General features: G+C 36.9%; 1 long non-coding RNA gene across 1 annotated transcript; it reads left to right on the plus strand.

Moving 5' to 3' along the window:
* Positions 1-439: 439 nt before the first annotated feature.
* Positions 440-3,337, plus strand: LOC139124598 (uncharacterized). The gene is made up of 4 exons (XR_011549974.1): positions 440-476; positions 1,378-1,436; positions 2,420-2,684; positions 3,183-3,337. It is a non-coding gene; the product is annotated as an uncharacterized lncRNA (long non-coding RNA).
* Positions 3,338-5,611: the final 2,274 nt, after the last annotated feature.

The following is a 5,611-nucleotide window of genomic DNA, read 5'->3' on the forward strand; positions in this document are numbered from 1 at the left end:
ACCAGCAACAACTGTCGTGCATGACGATTCGATTTCGCCGCTGCGTGGGCCACGGCCGCAATGTGCATGCATCGCGTTTGTATAGGTAGGCGACGTTACAGTCAATCGTCATTTTCACACGAGACTGCCTTGAGCATACTGTTTCTAGTATACACGTGACGTCATAACTCTCGCGAGACTAGGGTGTTCGAGAAAGCATGCACCAGCTGCAATGAATGCGGAAGTAAATGTAGTTTGAGCGGGTCATTGAGAGAGAAACGAAAGTCGACAACGACTATAAACAGACCAGTATTCTAATCTTGTTTTCCACTTCGTCGAGATAAAAATCAACTTTGCCTTGGGACGATTTTCCTTGCCACTTCGGTTTCAAGTGTCATCGCCGCACGTGGCGATCCCCGGGAATATATATCTGAATGGGCCGCGCTGTAGGATGCGCTTTTGTATACAGTGCATTTCAAAAGGACGAACCTAAAACGGTAAATGCGTTTTCGTTTAATATCGACTCGTGTCGGTCGTGTGAAGTCGATCGGGTATCAGTTAATTCGAACGTAGGTGTACTGTGGCATCAGTTCGTACAATTAAAGGTTCATATTAGGTGTGTGAATGGGTTATATCAGCTAATGTCGGAGAGTACAGCGTTAGTTGCGTGGCAGTTGTAGTAGTAGGTACATGCATGGCACATGTGACCTGTTTCATTTTCAACTCAACTTCAAGTTCAAGTTCATTGGTTGTAAATAAGTTTGCTTGCTTAATTTCATTGTCATATTTGTGATAAGTTCTTGTTTTAACAAAGACAGTATTTTTCCCTTAGTGTGTAGTAGGTAGCAATGAAAAAAAAATATATCAAATGTGACGTTTCATTGTCTAAAAAAAACAGTTGCCCATGTGGGCTACGACTGAAAGTAGTACAAGATGTATATAGTTGCACAAGGACCAACCCTGGTATACCAATCTGTTAGCACAGAGATACCGGGGAATTTCGAACCCTTTTAATTTATTTAATGTGACTCTTTATTTAAATCTTATCCTCTTGGGAGAGATGATTTGAATTAAAAGGGTATCTACAAACAAAAAGATTTGTTTTATTGTTTCTTCTCTTGCTGTTTTATTGTATCATGTTTGTGAGGACTTCTGGTTGACTACACAACAACAATTATGATGCAATGTGTTGCACAATATTTTCTTTCAGGGTGTTTTGAATTGTTATTTATGCACACCTCTTTTATTCAAAAAAACATTGAATTGTAGGATGCCTGGGTATCAATTAAAAATATTCCCTATTGACGTGGAGTTAGCATAACTAATTTATGAGTTAATACTTTATCTCTACCAGTCTGTAAATAGTTTTGAAAATTATATTTTGTTTTTAATACATAGGTTGAAAATACAGCATGCCAAAGAAGAAATATTGGCGAAAATCAGTTGTGAAACAACAAGTAAGTGTGTACAAAATTCTGCTCATGGGTGAGCAATCAAGTAGGCTTAAAGAGCTAGATCATCGGTTGTAAGTCTTCTGGTGTTAGTGCTTTTACATTTAAATTAGTCTGTGTGTCTCAACATCCTGGTATGTTTGTGTAAGCTTACCACCATAATTCAATTATATGATTGTTCAGCCTCAGTAGACACCTTATGCATTAAGTAAACAATATCAGCAGAGTTATCGGCAATATTAGCACAAAAGGATGCACGGTTAATATTTATTTACCAAAGACCATGGAAAATTACCAGAATGCGAGGCCATGCAGTGGTTAGTGGTATGTTGCGATAATTATATGTGGGCTTGTGGATGCTTTGGAAAGTAAAAGCTCCTATGTGTGGTACTTTGTTGCCTATATTTTTTGTTTTCAACACCACATTGCTTGAATGTAAACATGGTCACCGAGGAATAACTCGGCCACAGGTAGTGAACAAGTGTTCACTTGATCAGACAACTAAAAATTCAATTAGATAAATTATTAGTTGCAATTAAGTTTCATCAAATTTTATGAAACTGATAAGTCAGGGTGTATACTTGTTAGTAAGTACAAATATTGATGGGAAGCATGGCTGTTCTCTGAATTCTTGGCCAGGTGATCAGATATCAAAAATAATGTGAAATGTGAAATTAGCAAAAATCGAATTTCTGCCAATGAATGTTACTTGAAGATGAGTTACATTATCCAGTAACTAGGTAACATTTCAATTATTATTAACAAACATTGGTAAGCTGCCCCCCTTACACATACAAATGTTTCAAATACTTGTTTTTTGAAGTTTTTTATCGTGCTACTAATGTACATACATTTTATTGATACAAATGTACTCTTTATAAATCACATGAAAATTAAGTATTACATCAAGGTGATATGAAAATAGCATGAATATGACACTTGAATGATATGCTTGTTAAACTAAATGAATTTTTTTGTTTCTTTTACAGCCTGGTGCTGGCAGGAGCCATGCTGATAATCGGCATACGTCAGCTGACAATTCTGGTTTGGGTGGTTCCAGTGAGGCAAAACACCCATTATCATGTGATATATCTGTCGACAGTGTCTGGCCAGGCTAAAGTCACTCTAGGAAGTCCACTCTTCTATGATACCAATTTAAATACCAGATAAGTTATCATGGTATACACTGTAAGGACATCACCAAGTTGTAGGAGGATCACTTCTTGATAAAACGCTATCATGACAGCAATTATGGTAAGTGACACAATTTTGACCCTTGATGGAGTCATTCCAATTTAAGATATCAATATCAGTGGCCATAGTCTGAACTTTTCCAAAATTACAAATATTGTAACATTGCCATCACATTTGTATACAATTTAATAATTAACATTAATACATATTGTTTCAGATGTGATATTTTTTACACCAGTTCCTGGAAGTGACCATCATCGTTATTATGGAATCTGCAAGTTTATGTAGTCAAGTCTGTCATATTAAAGTACAATTTTAAAAAAAGTCTTCACTCAATTACTGTTTATGCAATCAGAATGTGATGAATCTTTTGTCATTTAAGGCGACTTTTGCCGTTTGGTCACACAGTCAATAAAATCACTTATTACAGTACTTTGAAAGTGTCACTGTGTGTTAGGGATGCTCTAAAATTGCTGTATTTTGCTCTAAAATTGCTGTATTTTGCTCTAAAATTGCTGTATTTCATTCTAAAATCAAAATTCTCATCTGCCATTTCAGGACAAAGAAAAGTGATAAACGTTTTTAACAACCTGTTGGATGACACAGATGCTGCTTCACATTGGATAACAGCTTCAATGTATGTTTTAGCTGGGCTAAAACGGATTCATCTGTGCTCAACTCAGACTTGTGACCAGCATAGACGTAAATGTCAAAAATATGTAAGACCCTCCTTCCTATCATTATAGCAATAGATATGGAATCCAGCTGTTAGTGCCAGATCAAGAATACATGTGTGCACATACATGTTGCTCTCATAGAACCAGCTTTTTTCCCCAAATACTGAAAATGTATTCATACAGAATATCTATACAGCTCCAGATGAAACCTGTTTAAAAACATTTCCAGTGTCTTTCAACTATGATACAAGCCTTTTTCATTCTTAACCTATTATGATTACTTTGTTGGTCTGCACCCAGGTTTACACAATTTTACATGTTATTTCAATGCTCTCTTTGACAGCATTTCACCAATGCCAAGGAGGATTACCCAAGCTGAGTTGTTATAGGTCCTATAGCTTCTGTAACTAGATTGCAATCGACCATAAGGCATATTTCTCGCAAACAGAGGAAAATCTCCTACTGTAACACTGGCACAAGTTCAGGACCTCAAAATTATATGCCTTGCATTATACTGACTCATTTGCATTTTGGCACTTATATCAAGGTCCCATGCAAAAATAATCATCTCAATACATATCAGTAACACCAGACAATTAAGTTTGAAGCCCTGACAATGTGCATGTGTCACCTCTCACAGTATTGCCTTAGATTTGAAGTTAATAACATGAAAATTTTCCCTTGAATAAACTGTAAAAGATGACACCTGAATTCCACTTTATATTTCATCTACAAACAAATCATGTTCCACCATTCTAATCTTTGATACTGGGATATTATTATCATTTCAGATTTACTTTCTGCAAGAAGAGTTGGTCCCCACAATCACAATCTGGTGTAGTTTTTACATTGCACCTCAATGATGCTGTTCAGTCAACGACATACACAGTTTTCCACAAGCAAGCAAAGATTCTTCTCGTCACCATCTCAACTAGGCAACATGAGCAACACAGAGCAGCAATTGCAAAAAGAACTGTCTAATGTCTGTAATGACAAACTTCACCAAGAAGTTAGAGTGAAGGTTACAAAAGCTTAAAATTTAGTCACACCATTTGGTGAAGATTCACCCTTAGGTTTGAAAATGAATTGTGTAACACTTTGTTCCCCAAAGATTCCATTCACTCAATCAGGTACAAAATTTTCCCCAAGCAAGCAAAGATTCTCCTATGCCATCTCAAAAAAACATGTACAATATAGAACAACTATTAAATGTCGATGGCATGTAATACCACCACTGACATTACAAAAGTTGGCAACAAAATCTGTTTGTGTGTTTTATGAGGATCAAGTCTGTGTTTCTGGCACCAAGCAGTAGTGTTAAAGTTACACGTAAAAGTCACAGTGAGAGCTAGGTCATACCACTTAGTGCAGAATATTGGTTAGTTTGAAACTTATTTTTTTCTGACGTTTAAACTATTTATTTACACCCTACTTGATTTGAAACTTTTCATTTTATTTTCTTTTAAGTGATCGATAACTTACTGATCACCGTTTGGTGAAGAGATACAAAGTTTCATTTCTGTCATTGTCAACTGTATTTTTCATTAAATACTATATTCTCAAATTTTCTCTATTTCTTTATGTGTGTACAATGCATGTATATATGTCTGTCCATGTCAAAAACTTGACCAACTTCCACACACTTCACCTCACCAACAATCCAGCTACTGACTAATTGCTGGGTCATCCATTTATTTTTGCCAAAATTTTTAGTCCCAACCTAACCCATACACCACACCACCTATCATACACAACACCACAATCCCTAATGGTTGACCTAGATGAGGATATGTGCATAGTCCGTCTGCTGGTTTTGGACCAGATTTTTCCATCATCATCACCATAAAGTCAAATAATATTCATTTCCAATTGTAGACATAATTTTTTGGCATTCCATCAATGAACTACAAGCTACATAAATTCTGGGTGGAACTCCAACTCTCAATGTACATTACCCTATCACCTAACACAAACATCCCAGTCAAACCACTCTGATGAAGCTCACTTTTAAGTAGTGGTTCACCAAGCGTCCTATAGTATAGTGTAGTTGCTACAGTTTTTCTGACTCCGCTGCATCAACTCATGAGGCACCCGCACACAAACCAAGCATTGCTCACAAATTTCTCACTCCCTCAACACTCTTGTTACCACCCATATGGGAGCGACAGTGTCATTGACGCTATTTTTACGTACTAGAATCCAAGGTCACAGGCATGTGTGTTGCCGACCGTTGCCGACCGGCGCATCATCATCACGGCTCACGGCTTCACCGTGGCGCTGATCCCCGTTGTTTAAGACAACAGGACAATA

Source organism: Ptychodera flava (genome assembly GCF_041260155.1).
Source record: "Ptychodera flava strain L36383 chromosome 23 unlocalized genomic scaffold, AS_Pfla_20210202 Scaffold_24__1_contigs__length_23054250_pilon, whole genome shotgun sequence".
In the NCBI taxonomy this organism is placed as follows: domain Eukaryota; kingdom Metazoa; phylum Hemichordata; class Enteropneusta; family Ptychoderidae; genus Ptychodera; species Ptychodera flava.